Source organism: Lactuca virosa, chromosome 9 (assembly GCF_052849685.1).
Source record: "Lactuca virosa cultivar CGN04683 chromosome 9, Lactuca_virosa_CGN04683_v6, whole genome shotgun sequence".
In the NCBI taxonomy this organism is placed as follows: Eukaryota; Viridiplantae; Streptophyta; class Magnoliopsida; order Asterales; family Asteraceae; genus Lactuca; species Lactuca virosa.
Window position 1 is genome coordinate 44,970,646 of NC_136434.1, and position 27,062 is coordinate 44,997,707.

Genomic DNA, 27,062 nt, shown 5'->3' on the forward strand with positions numbered 1-27,062 from the left:
CATCACACGCTCCATTTCAAGAAGGCATCGCTCGTACACTCGCTTGCGTACTCGATGCTCTATGACTTCAGCCCTAGTCTCAGCTAGTGCTTGAAGTAGAGACTCATGGTCTCTTTCAGCTCTCCCATGGGCATCTTCCAGCCGATGAGTGCAGATTGTGTTGATAACCGTATTGGCATCAAGCTCCGCAATGCGTTGGAGGGCTGTCCTTCCCTGAATTTCGTTACGAGCAACCCTGCGGACCAGGATAGGCAAGACCCTGTCCACTGAGCCTCCTTCGCTCACATTTTAAAAGCTTCGGTCTCCATTGAATGGGATAGGTTGGCCCTGTTCCTGACTCCAGGTCTCCAGACTTTCCACCCACATAGGCGTCGGGCCTTGAAAAGTCGGACGTGGGTTTGGATTTGGGTTTTGAGCCACATGGGGTAGGTTGTTGACTTCTGGCTCGGAGTCAGAACCATCAGAAAACCCTTCAGCATGGTGATCATCCAAAGGGATTGGATGATCATCTTCTGGCTCCTCTTCAAGCCATCCAGCATTGTCTTCGTTTGGAAAGTACGGGTCTCCGGGGATATGGAATCCAGCCATGTTATCTATGCGAGAAAAGGGGTAAAGAAATAATTAATAGACGTACTAATTAAGATAATTATAAGATGATCCTTACTAGTTACTCCAACATTTGCCTAGTGCATACCAGTCATATGTAACCAAAACAGGATAGACCTTCGAATAAGTGACCCTAACTCTAAGCCCACAACCAAACAAGGAACAGGAAGTAAAACAAAGATCACAGATTCTAAGTCTATGACACCCTAGTCACATATAACCTTAGCGTATCCACTCAACAACTATTGACATACTAATAAAGATCTTTTTAGTTTGCACATAAGTAATTTATAGTAACACAAAATACTCCTATAGTATTTTAAGTTTATGTTTTGTTCTAATGTTTTCGTTGTAGTAGTGTTGGTAAGTTTTTAGACTTGCTGCAACATCAAAAACAATCATGGACACATGCTAATCACTTCTCGGAAAGATATAGTTGATCAGGCTATATCACTCCCAGATCTGATTATATGTCCCCAAGACTACTCGCGTTGTCCAACAATCGTAATACTTTTGTTATGTCCTAGTGACACTGATTTTAGTATGAATGGAGGTATGTATACTTAGGTTAAATATTTTATTATTTAAAAGTATAAACTCTTGGTTAGAGTATTTTAATCCCGTTATGTTTATAGTTGTATATCTTTTATGGGTTGATATACTCGATTCACTATAAACAATGCTCTGATACCAATCTGTCACACCCCAAAACCGGAACGGCGGAAACGTTCGGGGGCGGAGGACGTCATGTACAGTATCACAACAATGCATAATAGTAAACAAGCAACAACATCATCCATTGCATTAATAGTAATAATTTTAATACAAGTGTGTTCTGAAGCTTATAAGACACCAAAATGTATAATCAAAATAAAAGATGAGTCTTGAATGTGCTCCATCTTCTCAAAAGCTGGCCATCGGTACCTGTCTACTGGCGACCTGAGAATACAAGTTATTTTGAAAGCGTAGATCAGCATTAAAGCTGGTGAGTTCATAAGTATTTTAGTGTCTTTGTTTGTATAAGTTTGAAGAATGTAATTGTAAATGTTTGATGTAAAAGTTTGTAAGTGTTCGATGTAAATGTTTGTAAACTTCCTAGAAAATCCTATATTTTCTACTAGTGTAGCCTTCTACCAAGGCTCAACTGTTCTCTACATTTGTTCTTTTGTAAAAGTGTGCGTTTTCCCAAAGTATGACTATCATTACCAAAATATAGTTTTTCATTACCGTTTATGTGAGAAGATCACAATTTGAATGAATGTGGGAAACTAATGATGTACTATAGTTTTATCTAGGTAACTACTAATGTACTAACTACCTTTAACTTGTTAGTTAATTAAGGTAAAATGTGATATGATTGTACCATACTAACTGACTAAAACACGACGATGAAAGACGTCGGAAGAAATGACATTTGGCACCCGTAGACTTGCAAGTCCCACTGTAGCGAGCATCAAGGTGTAGGATAGTCAATCCAGTATAGATCTATACGCAAATTCACGCTCTCCCTTAAGGAGATTCTGGTTACAAAACGAGCCATAACAGTTATGTTATGCCCCGAAGTAGTATCTCACATTAATGTTATAGTATTCTTGTATTTGTATAGTATGTACTAGTGTAGTGTATGTTCTCTCTGTCTAGTATGTAGTATGTTTTCTAGTGTATAGTGTGTAGTATGTATTGTTTCTCGTTATAGTGTTCTATATCTATTTCTCTTTATAGTGAGTATCGATTCTCGTTATAGTGTTCTCTATCTGTTTCTCTTTATAGTGAGTATTGATTCTCATAATAGTGTTCTCTATCTGTTTCTCTTTATAGTGAGTATTGATTCTCATAATAGTATGTTTTGACTCATGTATGAACTGACTCTTAGTATGTTTCATTGTTCTAGTAATAGTATTAGTAACTTCATAAACTATACCTATTATAGTTCACTAGCAATGTTGTTTGTATGAATGAACATGTTTGTATACCTTTGCTACCCAAAGATATTGAACTGAATGAAGGAACTTTTATATCTATACACATATACATAATATATAATTAAGATTCAAACGACCTTCGGACAAACAACTGATACCCTAAGTCCACAACCAAACAAGGAACAGGAAGTAAGGCGAGCTATCAGTCCTAAGTCCTTTCAATCCTACTTATATAACTATATCTATATAGATATGCATTTGACAAAATATAAGTTTAAAAGAGCTTAATAGAAAGTATTTAACATGTAAAAGAGTTTGTAAAACGATTTGAAGTAGTTTGTTTGATAACACAGTTTGAAAGTAAGAAATCCACTTGTTTGGTAGTTATTAATCACATGTGATTGATATAATAACTATAATAGTTCAAGTTGTATCCCCCCCCCCCATAAAAGCATTTAAAATCATTTAAAAGGTTGATTAAGGGGTATGAACTCACCTGTAGTGAGTAACTCAAATGTAAGATCGATAAAGGATGATATGTGTCAAGTGAAGGCTTGAGCACACACGGATCCTATTTAGCATATAATGACACATATATGTTTACAATTAGTGTTTAAACAACTAATTATAAGGGATAACACCCTAATAGACTAGTAACTCTTAGATTGAAGGGATACAATCACATATGATTGCATAACTTGGGTGTATGGCCACCCTAAAGAGTTTATGGTCTAAATGACATGACCAAGTGAGTTTACGGTCAAAATGGTATGACCATTGGAGTTCACGGTCCAAGTGGGTTTACGGTCAAGGAGTTCACGGTTCAAATGGGTTTACGGTCCCATGTGTTTATGGTCCTATGACCTTACGGTCATAAGGTTTACGGTCTAGGGAGATTCAACCGTAAACTCATCATTTCTTGCACAAAAGATGGTTTTCAAGGGCTTCATTCAAAGGCATCGGATTCTAGGGACCATGCCTTATCCTTAGGAAGGGTTAAGGCCTCTAATGCACCTTTCATTAGAGTTTACGGTCTAAGGAGATACTCTTAGACCGTAAACACCTTGTTCTTGGCTAAAAATGATGTTTTCAAGGTGATTAACTAGTGATTCAAACATATATCAAGCTAGGGGTAGTGTACTTACTGATTTAGAAACTCGTAAGGATGATTAAGATCCAAGAACACTAGTGTGTGTACTTGGTGTTCTTGGTGAAATGAAGATCACTTGAAGATCTATCAAAATGAAGAGATTTCATGGATGAAATCATGTATAATCACTAGATAAAGAGATGTAACAACAAAAGTAAGGACGGAATTCTTACATTTTTGGAAGATCAAGATGAAGATCTTATGATACTTGAGAGTGTTTTCGAGATTTTTGGCTTTGAAAGGAAAGAAAGGATCAAAATGATCAAGAATTGTGTATATATAGGGAGTTTACGGTCACCATGACCGTAAGCTCTAAGCTTCCTGACCGTAAACTCCTTTTGAGGAGGTTTACGGTTTGCTAGATAGTTTAAAATTTAAACTGGCAGTTCCAAACACTGATTCCTTTGATGCACTAGTCTCAGAATACTCAGAATAGACTCTAAACAGTGCTAAAAGTTAGCAGAAATGAGACAGACTTGATTGAGTTTAAGAGTTATACAAGATAGAAATTTCGGGTTGTCACATCATCCCCCGTTAGAGAGAATTTCGTCCCGAAATTAGAATTTAAGCAATTAAGTTACAAATAACTAAGCGAAAAGATGAGGATATTTCAGTTTCATTTGACCCTCGCGCTCCCAAGTGAATTCAGGTCCTCGCTTGGCGTTCCAGCGAACCTTCACTATCGGGATACGACTTTGCTTCGTTTGCTTGACCTCTCGGTCCATGATCTCTATAGGTTCTTCCACGAAGTTGAGGCTCTCATTGATCTCAATCTCGTCGAGTGGGATTACAAGAGTCTCGTCGGACAGACACTTTTTCAAGTTCGAGACGTGGAAAGTAGAATGTACGTTACTGAGTTCACGAGGTAGGTTGAGTTTGTAAGCTACAGGGCCGATTCTAGCGAGAATCTCGAAAGGCCCTACGTATCTTGGATTTAGCTTTCCACGCTTTCCGAAGCGTATCAAGCCCTTTCAGGGTAAGAAATCCACTTGTTTGGTAGTTATTAATCACATGTGATTGATATAATAACTATAATAGTTCAACTTGTATCCCCCCCCCCCATAAAAGCATTTAAAATCATTTAAAAGGTTGATTAAGGGGTATGAACTCACCTGTAGTGAGTAACTCGAATGTAAGATCGATAAAGGATGATAGGTGTCAAGTGAAGGCTTGAGCACACACGGATCCTATTTAGCATATAATGACACATATATGTTTACAATTAGTGTTTAAACAACTAATTATAAGGGATAACACCCTAATAGACTAGGAACTCTTAGATTAAAGGGATACAATCACATATGATTGCATAACTAGGGTGTATGGCCACCCTAAAGAGTTTATGGTCTAAATGACATGACCAAGTGAGTTTACGGTCAAAATGGTATGACCATTGGAGTTCACGGTCCAAGTGGGTTTACGGTCAAATGACCTTACGGTCAAGGAGTTCACAGTTCAAATGGGTTTACGGTCCTATGTGTTTATGGTCCTATGACCTTACGGTCATAAGGTTTACGGTCTAGGGAGATTCAACCGTAAACTCATCATTTCTTGCACAAAAGATAGTTTTCAAGGGCTTCATTCAAAGACATCGGATTCTAGGGACCATGCCTTAGCCTTAAGAAGGGTTAAGGGCTCTAATGCACCTTTCATTAGAGTTTACGGTCTACGGAGATACTCTTAGACCGTAAACACCTTGTTCTTGGCTAAAAATGATGTTTTCAAGGTGATTAACTAGTGATTCAAGCATATATCAAACTAGGGGTAGTGTACTTACTGATTTAGAAACTCGTAAGGATGATTAGGATCCAAGAACACTAGTGTGTGTTCTTGGTGTTATTGGTGAAATGAAGAACACTTGAAGATCTATCAAAATGAAGAGATTTCATGGATGAAATCATGTATAATCACTAGATAAAGAGATGTAACAACAAAAGTAAGGAAGGAATTCTTACATTTTTGGAAGATCAAGATGAAGATCTTATGATACTTGAGAGAGTTTTCGAGATTTTTGGCTTGGAAAGGAAAGAAAGGATCAAAATGATCAAGAATTGTGTATATATAGGGAGTTTATGGTCACCATGATCGTAAGCTCTAAGCTTCCTGACCGTAAACTCCTTTTGAGGAGGTTTACGATTTGGTAGATAGTTTAGACTTTAAACTGACACTTCCAAACACTGATTCCTTTGATGCACTAGTCTCAGAATACTCAGAATAGACTCTAAACAGTGCTAAAAGTTAGCAGAAATGAGACAGACTTGATTGAGTTTAAGAGTTATACAAGATAGAAATTCCGGGTTGTCACACAAAGTTCCAACCTAAAGCTGATGAAGCCATCTTCCTTGGGTACTCTTCCAAATCAAAAGCTTACAGAGTTCTCAACCGGAGAACTCGTGTTCTGGAAGAAAGTTTTGATATTACTTTTGATGACAACTTTGTTCGAAATTCTGGCCCCACTCACATCACAACTCACATCATGGAGTCCGATGCTCCTCCGCCCGGGTGTCCGAACCCTCAAACAATTCTTGAGGTTGACTTTGAAACTCTCTTTGGTCCTTCCGAAACCGCTCTTGATTCGGAATCTCGATCAAGACCATCTCTAATTCCAATTCCTCCTTCGGAAGCTCCAGTTTCTCAAAATCTCTCCGGTCCGATTCCAAGCCTTCCTTCATTTGATTCCGAATCGTTTCAACCTTCTCAGGTTGAGGGGCAGAATAATTCAAATCCCTCTCTTGAATCAAATGTGGATGGCTTCCAAGATGCAGCTGCGGATTTCGATGACTCTAATCCTCTCAACATTGATGAAAATGAAAACTTCTTTGAGTTCCCTTCTGATGATGATGTCAATCTCTCTGGTTCAGAAGTTCAGGGGGAGCATCATCCCAATATTCAAATCATTCAGGGGGAGCAAATCAATTCCACTATTGATATAGGATCGACGGCTGCACAAGAACTCCCACAATTACATGTTTGGACGAAGGATCAACCTCCGAATCAAGTAATCGGTAATCCTAATATTGGTGTACAAACTCGCTCAGCTACCAACATTCAAAATGAATGTCATTTTTCAGCATTCATATCCATGGTTGAACCCAAATCCATCAAGGAAGCATTGGAGCATGCTGATTGGATTACAGCCATGCAAGAAGAACTGGCAGAATTTAACCGAAATGAAGTCTGGACTCTCGTGCCTCCTCCTCCTCAGAATCATCCCATTGTCGGTACAAGATGGGTATTTCGCAACAAGCTAGACGATGCAGGAGTTATCATCCGAAATAAGGCAAGATTGGTAGCTAAAGGTTTTACACAAATTGAAGGGATCGACTACGACGAGACATTTGCTCCTGTTGCACGACTTGAAGCTATCAGAATCTTTCTTGCTTAAGCTGCTCACAAAGGCTTCAAAGTTTACCAAATGGATATTAAGAGTGCCTTTCTTAACGGTGAACTTGACACTGAAGTATACCTTCAACAGCCCCCGGATTCATTAATCTTTCCTTTCCAAACTACTGTTATAAACTCCGGAAGGCTGTCTACGGACTCAAGCAAGCTCCTCGGGCATGGTACGAGACTCTCACTGATTTTCTCAAACGCTCCGGTTTTCAAAGAGGAATTCTAGATCCCACTCTATTCCGAAGATCAAACGGAAAACATCTCATGCTGGTACAAATTTATGTGGACGACATCATTTTTGGATCTACGGATTCATCTATGGTTGCTGATTTTGCCAAACTTATGATCAGTCGATTCCAAATGAGCATGAATCGAGAATTAAGCTTCTTTCTCGGCCTCCAAGTCAAACAAACTAACAGAGGTATCTTCATTCACCAAGAGAAGTACATTTCGGAACTTCTCAAGAAATACTCAATGGACACCTGTGCCTCCGCCAAGGTACCTATGGGCTTCGGACACAAGATTTTTGCCGACCCTTCGGGTGTTTCTGTTGATGAAAAGAAGTATCGTGAAATGATTGGATCCCTACTCTATCTCACAGCAAGCCGTCCGTATATTATGTTCTCAACATGTTTATGTGCTAGATTTCAAGTCAACCCAAAGATGTCTCATCTTTTGGTTGTGAAACAAATATTCTGATACCTCAAAGGTACAAAGAGTCTCGGAATCTGGTATCCAGCTAATGAGAGCTTCCTTCTGCAAGCTTACTCTGATTCAAACTATGGTGGTATTCAACTCGATAGAAAAAAGCACTTCAGGTGGCTGTCAATTCTTAGGTGGTCGATTGGTCAGTTGGTCATCCAAGAAACAGAACTGCATTGCACTTTCTACAGTCGAAGCTGAATACATTGCTGCTGCCAGCTGTACATCTCAGGTTCTGTGGATGAAATCTCAACTTTTGGATTATGGTTACCGCTTTCAACGCATTCCTATCTATTGTGACTCTCAAAGTGCTATTGGAATTTCTCATAATCCAATTCAACATTCCATGACCAAGCACATCGATATAAGGTACCATTTCATAAAAGATCATGTACTTAATGGTAACATTGAACTCATTTTTGTTCCATCTGACGATGAGATTGCTGATGTCTTTACCAAGGCATTAGACGAAACCAAATTCAATGGTTTTCTCAACAAAATGGGTATGATGGTACCGGATCCTCAGTTCTTTCAAGAGACTTGTTCTCTTTGATAGACGTATTTGAAAGAAATCTAGTTCCGATCTCAAAATCTTTTCATCTCGGGACTACTTTCACCCGGAATACTTAGGATCATTTTACTCACCTTTGTTTCTGACATTCACTTGAGTTTTTTTAAGTTGTACAGTTCATCCTGATCGTTTGCAATTCTAAGTCCTCTTTAGTACTTAAATCATCATATTGGAATACACTTCATGATTGGATCCAGAATTCTACTCCGGAAAGGATATAAAATTCAGCGCTCCGGAATCTTAAAAATTTGCTCCGGAATTTTCAAAAATTGCTCCGGAATGTCAAATTGCTCTGGAATTTCAAATTGCTCTGGAATTTTCAAACTTGCTCCGGAATTTCAAATTGCTCCGGAATTTTCAAAGTTGCTCCGAAATTTCAAATTGCTCCGGAATTTCAAATTGCTCCGAAATTTTCAAACTTGCTCCGGAATTTCAAAAATTGCTCCGGAATGTCAAATTGCTCCGGAATTTCAAACCTTGTTCCGGAACTCTTAAATCTCACTCCGGATGGCTTTCGCAATTTTGATTCGGAACCATTTACAAATCTGCTCCGGAATTATCAAACAAACTGAATTTTTGCTCCTAAACTCGAACTTGCTCCAGATTTACTTCGCATTCCGGACCTCTTTTTAAAACCAGTATGTTCCGGATCACAACTCTTTATTCTCCGGATCATACTCTGTCCGGAACAGCTCATCCGGAATACCACCGGACATTAAGGTGAAACGGTTTTTCTCAACGGTTACTTTTCAGGAAGATCCTATCCTATCCTCCTCGATTTGTGTGACACGATCGCACGCCCCCATAAAATAATCATCTAACCGTCGGTTGAAATTCTCCATTTTTAGCCACAAATTACCTCACATTTCACCTCCCCTGTCCAATCAACGTCTCTAACATTAAATGCAACCCATTTTCTTCTCGGATCCTCATCATTACACTCCTAACCCGACCCATTTCCTTTACCTATAAATAATCATTCAAAACCCCTTTTACCTCTTTACGCTCTCTAAACCCTCAATCTCCCAAATTCTCTCTACTATTCTTCGTGTTCTTCAAGCTCGCATAACCTGCAACAATGGCGTCCACTCAAGAATTCAAATCCACTGCTCCAGTCCCCAAGAAATCGATTGCCAAGAAGAAGACCTCCAAAGGATCAAAAGGATCCTCCTCCTCTGCTGATCAAGAACCTTTCTCGAGAGACACTACTCAGTTGTTCTCTCTGAACCCAATGGATTATGACGAATCGATAAGGGTGATGATTGAGTTCATCGCAAACCATCCCATTTCAGTTCCTCTCCCGAAAACCCCAGAACCGCCACTGCCTCTTCATCATCTTCATCGCGCATTCACCAGTATTCGACTTGTCGATGGTGCCCTCGAAACTATGATCATTGGGGACAGAATGGTTCCCATCTACAAATCGACCTTTCTCAAGGTGATTGATGTCAAAGTGAATCCACGAGGATTTAAAGTAGTTGAGCCAACGACTGAAGAGTTTCATACATTCCTCAACTACATCGGGTACACTCAAGACTACAGAGCCAAAGATTTCAAGAAGACGGCTGTGTCCGGACTATGGACTGTTCTGATGCACATCATTCTCAGAGGGTTGTCCGGAAAGCATGGAGGAACGGATACCCTAAGCAAAGATTGGATCAATGTTGTCTTCAGCATCTACTCCGGTCAGGAGAATGTTGTTGATCTTCCGGAAGTCCTGTGGCAAGACTTCTGCAAGTTTGCTACAAAGCGGAAGCCGAACGAAATTTCAAGCCCTCAATTCTGGGCACTGACGCTCCAACAAGTCTTTAAGGAGCTTTCAAAACCGCTTGCGGTCAACACCATTCCTCCGGAGGTATGTGTTACTTTCAAAACTCTTAAGGCCTATAGGATTCCGGACCAATCCTCCTTTGGTCCGGTCAGACGTCTTCCGGACCACATGTTGGCCCTTATCCCTTCCAATTTCGTTTCTCTCAAACAACATCTAGAGACTTCGGTTGTGTTTGACCCAACACAACCTGCCCCTGTCTCTGTTGAGCCTATCTCGGTAGAGGCCAAGCCTACACAGTCCGGACCCAAAATCAAGAAGACGGCCAAGAGAAAGGCTTCTCCCACTAAGCCCAAAACCAAAAAGAAAACCAAAGTCAGTGTCCCCTCTCATCAGGAGGGCACCCATGACATTCAGGCTGATTCTGGCCATCCGCACACCCCACCTACCCACTCATCCGAGATACACCTCGATGTTTCAAAAACACAAGCACACACTCACGGGGAGTCTCCACATAATCCGCCCTCACCTTCCCAAAAAGGTGATGCAGGTGTTGAACATAGTTCCTTGCAGCCCCCTGGAACATACTCATGAGTCACTTTTGATACCCCCATTGTTTCTTCGACACACACACAATCTGGAACCACTGTTCTGGACACCAAGCTTTCAGGAGGAGGAGCAGTCCCTCCACCTCCGGAAGCGTCAAATGGTCTGATACCCGGAAGGCGTACAGGACGACCAGGTGTTAACGATCCCCTATGGGATGATTTTGTGAACAGTGTCGCATCCAAACGTCCGGATCTCACCAGAGCTCAGGTGGAGTCCACACTCATTTCCATGAGGAACAGGGCTATCCAAAGCAATTTTCCCTATGTTCCTCCTACTGATGTTGATGCTATCAACGAGCTCACTGCGGAACTACCTCCCATCACCACTTATCAAAGTATTTTTCACACCGATCCGGAAGAAGAAATATCTGAAGAAATCATGCTGGAAGAAGATGCAAAAACCATTCCGGATGCACATCTCATGAATTTAGTTCACTACCAATCAAAGGCATCAGTCTCCAAGTCTGCCTATGACTTCGAATCCTCTTCCTCAACCACTCCGGACGGAGGTTCCAACTCTCAACCTCATGAAGATGATGCTACCACCAAACCTGGTCCTTCCACCAATCCTTCCTTCAACCAATCTCCTCCGCAACACTCGAGTTCTGACACGGAATCCAATGCTGGTGACTATGTTGACCCCTTTGCTCTGCTGGAAATCCGCACCAATGTCTCCGACACCATGAAGAAAGTGTCATCTGTTGAGGCATCTGTAACTGAGTTAAACACTAAATTGGATCAAAAAGTCTCCGGACTTGATGCCCAACTCGATTTCATTCTTCAGTCCCTGTCCCAGCAATCCGGACCATCTGCTGCGGAAAGGGAAGCCCAATTGGATCAGCTTATCTCCCTCCGGCTCAAGCATACAATGGAGGAAGTCGACACCAAATATGATATCCTTGCTGATCACTACCTCAACACCATCACTTCAATGCTCAAGGTTCATGATGAATTGGTGTCTGCTACCAACGACCTAATCAAGCAGACCCATGTTCGTCATGAGAAACAAATTAAACGGCTGGAGAAGGAGATCCAGAAGAAGGATGAGATGAACCTCATTATTCAACAAGTCCTCATCAAACTCCTGCGCTCAACTTGGAAAATTATTGATGTTCCGAACAGGAAGTTTGATGAGATGATTTCCATCCTCAGCAGCACATTCAAACATCTTTCTGAGCAAGCCCCCACTGCTGACGCTTACGATGCTCTCACTCTTCAACTCAACTCTGGTCTTCAGAAAGTCTTCTCAAAATTTGACGATTTGAAAGATGTTTTGCAGCTTGCACTGGTTCCAAGATTCACCGATGCAAGAGGGGGAGAAGGCCCAAGCAGAAGATGGAAACTAGCCATAGAATTCATACTCCGGGATGAGGACCTGGATTCCAAAGATGAAGACGTTCAAATCGTCTTCGGAATCCTAAGTATCACTGAAGAAGAAGGAAGCGTAGATGAAGACATATATGTTCCGAATGAAGCTCCCAAAGGAGTTCTTGGTCTTCAAGCTCCAAAATTTTCCATTCCGAAGGAGATGTCTGAAGAACAAAAGAGGATATGGTCCGCTGTCTCCTGGCCACCCTCTCTTCCGGAAGCTTTTGAAATGGCTGTCAAAATGGCTAAGGCAAAATCTTTTCTGACTGCTCAAGCTTTCCGAGCCACTCCCTCAGTTCAATCTCCCATTCCGGAACCCAAAGTTGCTCCGATCGACCAGGGCTCTCCTCTCCGGACCCCTGATGATATTCCGGAAGAACCACTTCCAAATCCCACTCCGGAATTTTCGATCGACGAGAATATGAAGATTTCCATAGCTGCGCTTCAACGAGACAAAGGGAAGAAACCGATGACCGCTGAACAACAAGCCTTTCACTCCGGACCTCCCCCTAAGCATAAACATGGATGGTCTCAGGAGGAAATAAATCAGGCACTTGAGGACAGCATCCGGATCCAAGCTCTGAAAGACAATCCTGATCCGATGCGTGGCATCTCTCCTCTCTGCCGTGAAGGAATTCTCAAGGCTCGGGAAATTGTTCCGTGCCTATATTATGATCTTCCCTCCAATGATGCAGATCAGTTGGATCTTCCTCTCTCTCCTTACAGCAAATTCTACACTAAGTTTGCTCCTCTTCACCCAACTGATAATCCGGAAGTGATCATCCGGACAGAGTGAGAAAGGCTCAAAACCTTCTATGCAAAGAATGCTCAACCCTTCAAGGAAGTGTGGACAAGGAAGAGGATCACCAAAGTTCAAGGCTTCGGAAGAAAATTTTTAGTGAAATTTGAGCTGAACTGTCCCTTATTCCGTTTCCACCTCCTCCGGAACAAGCCAACTCCCCTGACCATTACTGATGCAGATTTTCCTTCAATGAATCCGAACGACATCCTCACCCTAGCTGCTTATTTCAGAGAAAACCAAAAGGATGACATCAATATGGGTGCTTACCACGCAACTCTCAGCTTTCTTAAAGATTACGTTGCTGAGTTCTGCCGGTGTGACTACGAGCTTGCACACCTCTATGGAACAGAACAATTTGTTGCCAAGATCGACTTTGTTCTTCCGGAAGCTGAAATTCTTGCAGACGGTCCCATTGAAGAACCGGTTCTAGGGTTTGTCTACACCACCAGAAGAACAAACAAGAAGGACTTCTTCCGAGTCCTTGACAAAAACCTAGTTCCGACCAAAGCTCTGAAGAAGTTCATATCCCGGGCGTCCAAGTCTGATGCTCCGGAACAGGTCAAGGCAAAGTTTGTAAGCCAACTGGCGTGGTACATTGCGGTGCGAGAATGGTGTTCAGAGCCTACACCTTCATCAAGGAAGAAATGAACTGAGCTTACTGGATTGCTAAGTTCACTTAGGGGGAGATTGTTGGAACCTGAAAGTGAACCTCTAGCAATCATGTCCTTATTCCGAAGGGTGTGACTTCTGAAGTGAAGAGTGGTCCAAAACCTGTCCGGACCAAATAAGGAGATAAGAAGAGTGAAGGCATTCCGGAGCTGACCCTTACGTCCGGAATGCATGCTGATCCGGAACATCTTGTTTTGTCTCTTGTGCATTTATTGTTTTTGTCTTGTTATTGATGTAACGTTTCATAGGATTAAGTCTATAGTTGTATTAGAACAATCAGAATTTTAGACTTATGCCTTTTGTCCGGTCCTATGTAAACACCTGGGTTAATTCGCTGTAACATTCACTCCTATTTAAAGGAGCTTTCAGTACAAGTCAACTACGGATCTTTCACTCACTTTTGGCATTTACTCTTATCATATTCAAAACATTCTTCTTGTTCTTCATTTATTAACTTTACCTTGATCATTTACTACTTGTCTTCAATTAATGTCTTGATCATTTGTTAAACATATTATCTAAGACTTGACTGGTCTTTCCAGCCTCGACTTGAACATCTATTAGCAAGCAAACATTGATCTTAAGCATTCACTCAAGGTTTGAATTTTCAAACCTTGTCCCTGCGTATCGATCTTGTTCTCATAGCGAGTTGGTGAGACAACTCGACGAGTTGAGAGGGTTTTACCCGTCCTTGGATTCAGAGTGAACTCGACGAGTTGATGGGGCAAATCGACGAGTAGTTGGGGTTTTTCCTTGTCACACCCCCAAACCTGAACGGCGGAAACATTTGGGGGGCGGAGGACGTCATATTCAGTATCATAACAATTGAATAGTAAAGAAAGTACACACCACCATAATATATATATTTGAAAAGTTTACATGATTGTATGTATTACATGTTTGAAAATCAAATACAATATGGTGTTCCAAAATATGATACTAACGCCAGAGCGTTAATCCCTAAAAGTAGTTGCTAACCTGGTTTAGCGATTTCCTGAGAATACAAGTTATTTCAAAGAAAAAGTGTCAACAATTAATTCGGTGAGTTCATAAGTAGTCATTTAAGTAAATGTATGCCATTCGAAAGCTCACGTTTGTTTTCCAGAAAATCTGATATTTTCTTATAAAATGAGTTATGAATTGTTGTTGTAAGAAATGAATGTATTGAACCAGGAAAATCCTATATTTTCCTAAAAGTGAGGAGCAGTCTTAAATATCCAAGACTGTAACTTGTAAGTAAATATGTCATACTTAAACTGATAATGTATAGTTTTATTAGTGAACAAAACTATAGGAAGCTTGTATTTTCACGTAAAAGTAACTGTAATATTACTTTTTCCGTAAAACATAATACCATAATAATTGTTTATCCTGTGAGTTTTCATAACCGTACTATGATGGATTTTCCTGCAGCGACGTTCTTCAGGCGTCGAAATGTTATGACACTTGTCACCCTTAACAGCCAGGGTGCGGGATCATCAGTCCCGTATAGATCTATACACACTTATCACGTTCTCCAGACGGAGACTCTGGTTATAAAACATGGCTTTCTAGTGTTACCTTGATAGGTATAATGAAGATGAATGACTCACATATTCTCAATTAAGTCACGTATTCTTGAAATGTATATGTTTATGTCTGAAATGATTACCCTTTTTACAGTGTTGATAAAGGCATAATAATGAGTTGTATTTTCTTATATATACGTAATGTTATAGTTGAATGGTTACCCTTGTCATGATGTGTTATGAAAACATATAAATAAAGCATGTTATTATTTATAAGTATATTTCATCCCGAGAGGGTAAAGTGGTATTGTAAGATGTTTTGCATGCCAACATTTTCGTATGATAGTTATAACAACAGCATGAAAAGTATAGCAAAAGATTGATGTTTTCACACGATTTTAGTCGTGTGTTTACTTGTATTCCCCCTAAAAGTGTTTAAAAAAAGCATTTAAAAAGCATTTAAAAGTGTAGTGATAGGGATATGAACTCACTTGGTAGAAGTGAAGATTTGATGAAAACGATGTTTTGCTCGGGCAGCACTTCGACCGGAAAGAAGTCGATTTCTCGGGAATCTCGGGGCTTCGAACTTCCGTCAGAGCTTGGATATGAAACCGGGATGTCGGGGTATTCTCGCATCCTTTAGAAACTAAAACCTGGAACCCTGGCATCCTTTATATAGGGTTGGAAGAGGCCGCGAACGTGGGGCGTTCCGGAGCGCAGGGGGCTCCCTCGTACGCAGCGCGTTCCGGAGTCCTCGTGCGTCACTGCTTATGAACCTCGGCCTAAATGGGCGATGGGACTGGCTCTGGGTTGCGAACGCTGGGCATTCCCTGGGAACGCAGGGCGTTCCCTTCGGACCAGCCTCGATGTTTGTGCCCCGATCTTTGAAATTCCGTAACTTTCGCGTACAAGCTCCGTTTTTGACGTTCTTTATATCCACGCGTAGGTGAGAACATACTCTACAACTCCCGTTTAGACTTCGTCGGCTAATTTTGACTTTATTTTTAATATTATATTTTTAACAGGCCGGGACATGAAAAGTCTGTTAAAAATTCATAACTTCTTCATCCGACGTCCGTTTTCGTCTGTCTTTTTACCGTTGTACTACTAGTGACGAGACCTTCAAGTCTCGTTTAGGTTGCGTTGGCTAAAAGTCGCTCGATCTCTATTTCGAGTTTTTAGATGTCTACTGCTATATCTGAAACTTAGAAAAATCATAACTTCCTCATACGAAGTCAAATTTGGACGTTCTTTTTATGTATGTTTACGGTTTAATGATATCTATGAATTTCATTTAGATATCTAAGGCTAAAAAGTATTTTATTGAAATTTCGCGTTTTACGCTTAACAGTGTTTTACCGGATTTGACGCGGATCTATGATTGGTCATAACTTCTTCGTTATAACTCGGATTTTAGTTTTCTTTATATGTTTGGAAACCTAGTAATGATCTCTACCACTTTATTCATCCCAAATAAGGTTATTGAACAATTTATTTTTGACCTAAATTTGACTTGTGTTACATTCCTAGTCTTCTGGATGCTGCATGAACTCGAAGAGTTGGCTAGCAACTCGACGAGTTGACTCGGGGTTTCACGATTTACTGAGTTCTGAGGGATTCGACGAGTTCATGAGTTGTACTCGGCGAGTTGAGTCAACATGGATTGTTGACTTGAGTGTTGACTTCCGTTAACTTTTAGAGTTGGATCAGTTTTTACTGTAGACTTCCGTTGACTTTAGGGTTCGGTCAACTGTGGATTTTGGAGGCCATGGAGGGGTGGAGATTAGACCAGCAGCTCGAGTGTGGGGATACATTGCTTTACTCTGTGAGGTGAGTCTTCTCACTATACTTACCAGTGTGGTAATTTATGTGTGACCGGAGGGTCTTATTCATGTTATTAACCGGAGGGTCTCAATTACACTACTGACCGGAGGGTCTCATTTACACTACTGTCCAGAGGGTCTTATTCGTGTTATTGACCGGAGGGTCTTATTGACATTATTGACCGGAGGGTCTTATTTGATTATACTGTGATATGTGTTACCCTGCATACTGTCTTTGTGACTTTTGTTGTTATATTATTCTGAGTATTTGTTGATCTTATGTGCTCATACTGAGATATGTGATATCATGCATTCTGTCTTGTGATTTATGTTGTATAGTATCATGTGCATTGTTGAGATAGGACCAGAGGGTCCAACCCGAGCCGTGAGACCGGAGGGTCTTCACTGAGATACCAGACTGGAGGGTCCTACCCGAGCTATAAGACCGGAGGGTCCTCACTGAGACACATGACCGGAGGGTCCTTAACGAGATATAGCCATGAGAGGCTAATTATTTGTGTGGTATTTTGGGGAACTCGCTAAGCTTCGTGCTTACCGTGTTATGTGATATATGTTTCAGGTACTCCTGTTAATTTCGGGAAGGCGAAGGCTCGATTGTACACATCTGTTGGCTTATAGAGATTTAAGGATTTTGGGATACTCTGATGTTGTCTTGAAAATAATTTATAATTTATGTGATGATGTGGAATTATGAGTAATATTTTGAGAATTAAAAATGAAAATTTTATTTGAAAATTTTAGAGCATTACATTACCAATGCGGAAAACTTTGGAGGATGTTGTGCAGTCACGTCATGCCCTTCCCCATCGTACCGGAAGTACCTGAAACCAGGAACATAAAACCGTAAGCACAAAGCTTAGTGAGTTTCCCAAAATACCACATACCATACATACAATAGAGATTGCTATGTGCCAACAATAGTCTTGTCATTATGCATGAGCCATATCATGGTCTTTCCTTGCCAGTTTGGGGGCCAAAACCTTGGGTCTTACCAACAAGTGCCAAGAGCCACCTCCTGGTCTTCCATGCAAGTTTCACAAAGACAACTAACATACTACATAAAACCGCTAGGGTCCAGTCTCTGGTCTTGCATATAATTTGTCGGGAGCCACCTCCAGGTCTTTCATACAAATGTTAGGGGCCACCCCCTGGTTTTCCTATATAACATAAACAAGTAGGCTGACATTGGTTCCTTTGATCCCCGAGTACAGTGAGGAGACTCACCCAAATCATAAACTCGACTAATACTCAATTTAATACCCCTTCGACCACTACTAACTACTCTATTTCCAAATGATGGATGCTTAACACCACCTATCAATCCACACAAGGTAAACCCTAAGTCTACCTTCTAAAAATAAAACTTGACCAAAAGTCAATGTTCAAAGTCAAAGTCAACAGCCCATAAGGTCAACTATTTAGCCTCACGTCGTGACCAACCCTTGGTCACATCGTGAGAGCTCACTCGGTCCGATTCCAACTCATATCGGCTCAACTCAGCCAACCCATACATGAAACGTCACTGGAGCTGACCTCACGATGTGAGAAGCCTTCTCTCACGTCATGATCCCCAAGGAGCTTAACAGAAATGGGGTTATTCAACCCTCACGTCGTGAGACCCTATGTCTCACGTCGTGAGCACAGTCTGAAGCCAAAAATCCAACAATTTAAGTCCTTAATCCATTCAGCCTCTTACTCTAACTTTCTAGAAGGTCTTATTGCTCCATATTACACTTAAAAGTCGATGCTTTATGGGCATGTATATCTAATACATGTCTAGATCTCATTTGGAACCAAAATTGAAGAAAATGTCATCCAACTTTCATGCAAGGGTCCAAAACTCAACCATTTACTAGAACTTAACTTCATGACACTTTAAGGACCCTTATAACCCATAAAGTTGCCAACTTTATAGTTTCCATTCATTTAAACTTGCTCAACCAAGGAGAAAAGTGGGAAAAACTTAGATCTAGCCACAAACAACAATAAAGGTGGAAGCTTTGATACTTACAAGGGTCCAGAAACAATGTGTGGTGATGATGATGATGATTACTTGCAAGCATCTCCAAAATATCACCTTATTCTTCTTCTTCTTCAAACCAATAAATGTTCCAAAAAGGCCAAGAATCAAGCAAGGAATGAAGGGTAAGGTTTTATGAGGTGAAAGGTGGTTTGGAGGCTGGTAATGAACCCTGAAATGGGTTTAGAATGTAACAACTGTAAAATAATAAATAAATAAATAAATAAACAACTCAAATTATGTGTTTCAACATGTATTTTGTCTAAATATATGTGAACTCGAGAAGTGAAATAGTAACATTTTTATAACACAATATATATAGATGTACATATTGCATAACTAAAAATGTATAATACTTTAGTAGGGAACTTATTATATGAAAGTAGTTGACTTAATATGAATTTGTGGATATAAAATAATCGAAATCCGAATTCGTACAATAAATTTTATGGAGGAATTATAAATTTAAGGATATGATGCGTTTATTTGAGAAGAGACAAGGGACCACTAATATAATGTGGATGATAGGTTATGTCAATAACATAAGACACGAAGGATAAAACTTGTAAATATAGATCAAATAACTTGTCATTGTGTAACATTATGTGGATGGTAAACTCTTATTTGATACATCCAACGTGTTTGTAAGTTAGGAAGTTACGTGTCTAGTAAAACTGCCACATGTCCATGTAAAGCAGATAGTTTTTTTTGTTCTAGCTCGTCATTTCCGTTTCATTTTTTTTTATGTAACAAAGAAATAGAGAGAGGCGGGTAGGACAGTAAACACTCCATCTCCTGCTTCAAATTGAAAAGAGGAATACAAGCAAGATTTATTTTTTTCTACTTAAGCTAAAGGATCGAAGGAAAGGATTGCTCAGCAGCGCAATAATAAAAGTTAATCAACCTAGCTTTCTTTAAGGTGAGTTATAAAACATTGTAAAGTATGAATACATGGCTTGTATGTTGCACTTAATGAAATAAGTGCTTATTAAATTTGTTGACACTTAGAATGTATTGTTCAATTGATTATATAGTTGTATTGTGTTGTTACATATATATTAAGTAACACAAGAAAAGATAAAGAGAAAATATATTGCAAGCTTGCCCAAGGGTCCTTATGGACTAAGACAGGACCATTTGGATGATTGGTTCTCCAGTATGGATATCCGTGAATTATTGGCGGGACCATAATATGGATAGCCGTAAATTCTTGTCGGGGCCATAATATGGATAGTCGTAGTTATTGATGAGACTATATTTCGGCCGCTATGGTTTATTGTAATTTAATTATTGTATTAAATTATAACTCACCAGACATGTTGTCTGATAATTGTTATGTGCCATGTGTTCCAGGTTTAGGTGCAAAAGCTTAGTACAAGTGATGATAGTGGCAACAAGAGTATGGATTGGATATAGATTTTGTACATAGTAATCTTTTTGCTTTAATTATTGTTTTGATATGGTTGTACACCCGCTAATTTTCTGGGAAAAACGTTATATGGTTTTTGGAAACTCTGGTTTTTGAACGATGTTATGTAATACTCTGATAAATTCCTAGAAAATAACATTATAATATATGTAAACAGTTTTGGATGGTACAAGTATCAGTTGAAAGAAGCTGAAACGGGATATACAACCCATTACCTAGAACAAGTGGCTATTGTTTTTACGCTAAAGATATGGAGACATTACCTGTATGGTACGCACTGCAAGTTATACACTGATCATAAAAGTCTTCAGAATGTATTTACCCAGAAAGATTTGAATATGAGGCAAAGACGGTGGATCGAACTAATTAATGATTATGATTGTGACATAATCTACCATGCCGGCAAGGCGAATGTAGTTGTAGATGCATTAAGCCAGAAAATACTTGAGGCCCGTATTAAAGGAAGGTCCATGAGAATAGATTTGATATCTAATCTATTGGATCAAATCAAAGTGGATCGGGTAGAAGCAATGAAAATTGAAAATATTAAACAAGAAAAACTGCAAAAAAAAAAGATAGTATTTGGAGAAAATGAACGAGGCTTAAAGGCGTTTAAAGACCGAATTTGGGTTCCCGCATTTGGGGACACTCGAAAAATGGTAATAGAAGAAGCACATAAATCTAATTACTCCATTCATCCTGGGAGTGCAAAGACTTACAGAGAGTTGAAACAAATGTATTGGTGGCCTAATATGAAGCCAAATATGGCCAAATATATATATCAGAATGTTCAACATGTGCTCAAGTCAAATTTGAGCATCAGGCCCCGTATGGACAATCAAAATCTCTTCAAATCCCAGCTGGAAAATGGGATGAAATCACTATGGATTTCATCATGGGGCTACCAAGGACTAGTCAAGGACATGATGTCATTTGGGTTATTGTTGACCGCTTGACAAAAAGTGCGTTGTTTTTAGCAATAAGGGAAACAACTCCTTTAGAGAAACTAGCGAAGTTATATGTTGAAGAAGTCATAAGACTTCATGAAGTTCCTTTGACAACTGTATCAGATAGAGATGCCATATTTACTTCTAAATTTTGGCAAGCTTTACAAAAAGAACTGGGAACAAAAATCCACCTAAGTACAACATATCATCCTCACCTCAATTTTGATAAGATTCCGGGGACGAAATCCCTTTAAGTGGGTGGTATTGTAACGACCGTAAAATAATAAATAAATAAACAACTCAAATTATGTGTTTCAACATGTATTTTGTCTAAATATATGTGAACTCGAGAAGTGAAATAGTAACATTTTTATAACACAATATATATCGATGTACATATTACATAATTAAAAATGTATAATACTTTAGTAGGGAACTTATTATATGAAAGTAGTTGACTTAATATGAATTTGTGGATATAAAACAATCGAAATCCGAATTCGTACAATAAATCTATGGAGGAATTATAAATTTAAGGATATGATGTGTTTATTTGAGAAGAGACAAGGGACCACTAATATAATATGGAGGATAGGTTATGTCAATAACATAGGAGACGAAGGATAAAACTTATAAATATAGATCAAATAACTTGTCATTGTGTAATGTCAGGTTGATGGTAAACTCTTATTTGATACATCCCACGTGTTTGTAAGTTAGGAAGTTACGTGTCTAGTGAAACTGCCACATGTCCATGTAAAGCAGATAGTTTTTTTTTCTAGCTCGTCATTTTCGTTTCATTTTTTTTATGTAACAAAGAAATAGAGAGAGACGGGTAGGACTAAAAACACTCCATCTCCTGCTTCAAATTGAAAAGAGGAATACAAGCAAGATTTATTGTTTTCTACTTAAGCTAAAGGATCGAAGGAAAGGATTGCTCAGCAGCGTGATAATAAAAGTTAATCAACCTAGCTTTCTTTAAGGTGAGTTATAAAACCTTGTAAAGTAGGAATACATGGCTTGTATGTTGTGCTTAATGAAATAAGTGCTTATTAAATTTGTTGACACTTAGAATGTATTGTTCAATTGATTATATAGTCATATTGTGTTGTTACATATATATATATATATTAAGTAACACAAGAAAAGATAAAGAGAAAAGATATTGCAAACTTGCCCAAGGGTCCTTATGGACTAAGACGTGACCATTTGGATGATTTGTTCTCCGGTATGAATATCTGTGAATTACTGACGGGACCATAATATGGATAGACGTAAATTATTGTTGGGCCATAATATGGATAGCCGTAGTTATTTATGAGACTATATTTCGGTCGCTATGGTTTATAGTAATTTAATTATTGTATTAAATTATAACTCACCAGACATGTTTTCTAATAAGTGTTATGTGCCATGTGTTCCAGGTTCAGGTACAAAAGCTTAGTACGGAGTGATGATAGTGGCACCACGAGTATGGACTGGATATAGATTTTGTACATAGTAATCTTGTTGCTTTAATTATGGTTTTGATCTGGTTGTACACCTGCTAATTTTCTGGGAAAAACGTTATTTGGTTTTTGGAAACTCTGGGTTTTGAACGATGTTATATAATACTCTGATAAATTCCTAGAAAATAACATTATAATATATGTAAAAAGTTTTTGGTGTTACATAGAAGGGCTTAAATACGAAGGAAACCCTAAAAATCATATGCTTGGATTGCATCGGTTCTCAAGTTGTGAGCCTTTATGCCTCACCTCATGAGATCATTCTGGAACAAAATTTGCATATTAACCTCCCTCACGTCGTGACCACTCAAAATTCACGTCGTGAGATCCCATTTCTTCCAAAATTCGACCTTTTGACTCCTTGAAACTCTATATCATTCCATCCTGGAAAACGGGTGTTACAACTCTCCCCCACTTAAATTAGATGTCGTCCTCGAAATCACTCCTTACTACATACCATACGTGCCAGACAACCTGGACAATCCTTCCACAGCCCCAATACAGACTGAGGAGTCGACTCTTATAGACGACTGTCTTCCAATACTACAATCAAAACCAAATCTTAGCATAACTCTCACACCCTGACGAATAACGAGTCTGTGACGCACTTACCTTAACCGATGAGGAGTAACCATCACTACTCCGTCCGAAATCCAAAAACCCAATACCTTGTCTGACTTCCAACGAAGCAAAAACATTCTCTCACAACCATAATAACTACATTTGCAACCTGAACCAGACAAACCTCTCTGGCCATGAATTATTCCACTGATACTGGAGAACGAACTTTAGCATTTTCCGACGCCTAAAACCTCGCACCCAAAGCAAAGACAAATCACAACACGAGTCTCGGTCATTGGTGCCTAAACAATGCACAATCACATCTTGCTAACCAAACATTCACATTTTCGATGTACCCAATATCTCTTGAGCTCCGAGCTAGTCTACCAATTATCTGAAGCACCGAATTCCCGACCGGTCGCTGAAACTGACATCCCCTCAAATGACCGTACCACAAGACTTTATCCAAGAGTCTATATGGAAGAAGCTATTCTAGCCTGGTTGTATATAAGACTCCAACAACCCTCCTGTTCCAACTAGGTGCAAGATAACTAACCTTCACATTGATGAAAACAACCTACTTTGCTATAAGTGATTGTTATTAGTCCATTTGTAGTCTTATATCACAATCGGCCCCAGATTGGCCTATAACCTTCCTCAATCCCACGAAGGTTGTGGCCTTCCCACAGTCTCACAACCAACAATGCCATGGTCTAATCTCACATAGAGGAAACTACGAGCCTAATCATAGCTCCTCAACATCCTTGCATCTGCTCATAGGCCCAGTGAATGCTATGGGTCACCCCGCAGTCTTACAACACTACTACACTACATGCCAACCTAATGAATGCTATAGCCACCCCGCAGTTTTACAGCACTTCTACCGCTACCTGCCAACCTAGTGAATGCTACGGTCACCCTGCAGTGTTACAACACTTATACCGCTTCCTGCCAACCTAGTTAATGCTGGGGTCTAATTGTAATTGTTTAATAGTTGACCAAGAGGTTACAGAACCTTCCCTATGGAGGTGGACGGCTTCTTAGAGGGTAATCTAGAGTTTCTAGATTATTCCTTATAGATACGTAGGGAGTAGATAATTACCAAATTTGAGATATTAATATAATATTTAAATTAGGGTTATCTAGGGTTTCCTAACTTAACTATATAAAGACCCCAAGGGCTTTAATTTTCGGCCACTCTAGTGGGTGTCGAGACCTCCAAATAAAAAAAAAACTTAATACGACTACATACAAAAATGAATTGTAGTAGCGATAATAGGGATCGAATCCACAACGATTGGTTCGAATCAAATCTATGCATTCAGTTTCTACGAAATAAAAATAATGAAAAGTGGGGGTTTCTTGAAATATTAAATACGATAAAAACTAATTTATAAAAAGCTAAAATAACAAAATAGAAAAGCTATAAAACAAAACATTTCAATATCGGGATAAATCGTGAGTTCAATTAGTTGACTAATCATCATAATTTTGTGGTGCAATGAGTTTAATGGATACTAATTTAGCTATAACAATCTAAGAAGCTTGAGATCACCTAGACTTTTCTTAGTTAATACAATGGTTAGAAAAGCTCATAACACATTTTCTTAGTTAAAGTCATAATTTCCATGAAGCATGTAATTAATGAAAATTAACTATCATTAAGAACCAAAAAGTCACCAAATCCAAAAGGAGTCAAAATGCTTTTCACTACCATGTTGGAGAAAATATTTTCATGATTGTGTGAAAGAAAAACAATCACAAGAACCATTTGTTGCTTGTTAATTTGAAGATCTATTATGTAATCAAAAAATTAACCAACTAATTAAACATTCACATATCTAAACTCATGATTAAAGACATATGCACATAAATAGATGTTTTACTAGAAAATATTTTCATAGAATATCATCAAAACCACACAAAACTATTCCTAATCAATTAATTGCTCCATAGTGTCACCCAATACTGAAAATAAAAACTAACTAGACAAAATAATAATAACAATAAAAAAGATAAAAATTATACCGGTACCGATTACGAAATGAAGATGCCAAAAGCTCTTTGAAATCGTCACTTCTTGTTGCTCCAAAAACTTCATCCATAATCAAAGTATTGATACAAAAATTAGCCTAATCTAATCTAAAGAAAATAACTAATTATAACACAATAAAATCATGACGTAAATAAATATCAATGATAATATTGTTTAAAATGAAATGTTCCAAAAATAAGCAATAAAAGAAAGAAAGAAAGGAAGGAGGAGACAGCAAGCTAGGCGTCGTCACTCCCCTTTTCTTCTCTGCCGGCGAAATTAAAAATGAGATGCCCTACTGCATCTTTTAAAGTTTGCGTTCAATTCCCAGTACAACTTCAAAGTGGGCTCAATTAAATTGAAACATGGGCTGCTGGACAAATAAAGATAATGGGCTGCCTTTTAAATTAGTTGGGCTGCCAAATGGGTTGTTGGACAGCCTTCTACCCATCTGTTCACGAGGCCAAAATTAATAACAAACATGTCCGAATCCATTTCTTTTTTGTGAGGTCGAAGATTGATGAGTTGTGAAGACTCTTGTAAATTTTCAACTCAATCGGACATCGTTTTCCCCTCCTTCTGATCGCTTGAAAAAAGCCGCACAAAGCTGTCAAAATCCGAAAATTTAATTTATATCGCTTTGTTTTTCTTTCGCTCATGGATTTTGCTATGTGACTTCAATCGCGGTTGCAAGGAATTTGATATGGCTTTAACGATGCTCCAAAATACCATATTGCTCGAACAAATCTACACAAAATTAGCTTAAACGAGTAAAAATATTCAAAAAAATAAATCTAACGATTTAATGCAAAAAGAATAATAAAAATGCTAAAAGTAAAAGAAAATGATTGCTAAAATATATATAAATAATCAAGATATCAAAATCCCCCAAGCTTAACCTTTCCTTGTCGTCAAGGAAAACAATACGGAAAAGTCAAATCGAAGAAAAACAACAACAACAACAACAACAACAACAACAAAAAAAAAAAAAAACCGACAAAGGAAAATTTATCAAGACTAAAAAAAATCTTTTTTTTTCAAATACTTTATATAAAAAAAAAACTTGACCAAGATTATGTAAGTTGCAATTAAGACACCGGCTTAATGATCATGCAAAAAAAAATCCAACTTATTCCAAAATGTTGATACAAAAACGGAAATTAGAAATTTCAACAAAATGGAGACAAACAACATAATCACTAAGTCTAACATTTCAATTACAACAAACATAAACTAGCTAAATAAACATAAAATATCTTCTAAACACAAATTATCATACTAATGCAACATGAGAATGCTAAAAAAAATGTTTTTTTTTTTTTGACATATAAAAACATGAAATTAACTAAATACAATGCATAAAAAAAATATCCTACATGAAAAAAAAATGAAATGATGAAAAATAAAATAAATAAAACATCATCCCCCAAGCTTTGAATATTTCCTTGTCCTCAAGGAAAACAAGAACGGGAGAAAACGGGAATGACAAAACAAACAAAATAAAAAGAATGAACATCTTCGGTAACAAATCAAAACAACACCGTTTAGAAATAAAAACATTCTTTTTAGATTTAAGAATCACTTTAAGGTACGAACATTTGTTACACTTCTAGCAAAGGAATACATATGAAAGAGATACAAAGTTATTTAT

The 27,062-nt window shown here is 38.7% G+C and overlaps 2 long non-coding RNA genes across 3 annotated transcripts; one reads left to right on the plus strand and one right to left on the minus strand.

Annotated features, from left to right (window-relative positions):
• Window positions 1–1,469: 1,469 nt before the first annotated feature.
• Window positions 1,470–25,673, minus strand: LOC145141399 (uncharacterized). 2 transcript variants are annotated; one of them, XR_013722631.1, is made up of 4 exons: window positions 25,405–25,673; window positions 18,923–19,103; window positions 17,661–17,732; window positions 1,470–1,545 (listed from the first exon to the last, which is right to left on the minus strand). It is a non-coding gene; the product is annotated as an uncharacterized LOC145141399 (long non-coding RNA). The 2 variants fall into 2 exon arrangements; XR_013722632.1 differs by lacking the exon at window positions 1,470–1,545 and adding an exon at window positions 14,479–14,553 and having other exon boundaries at window positions 17,666–17,732.
• Window positions 19,677–20,524, plus strand: LOC145138635 (uncharacterized). Its single transcript, XR_013721634.1, has 2 exons — window positions 19,677–19,850; window positions 20,285–20,524. It is a non-coding gene; the product is annotated as an uncharacterized LOC145138635 (long non-coding RNA).
• Window positions 25,674–27,062: the final 1,389 nt, after the last annotated feature.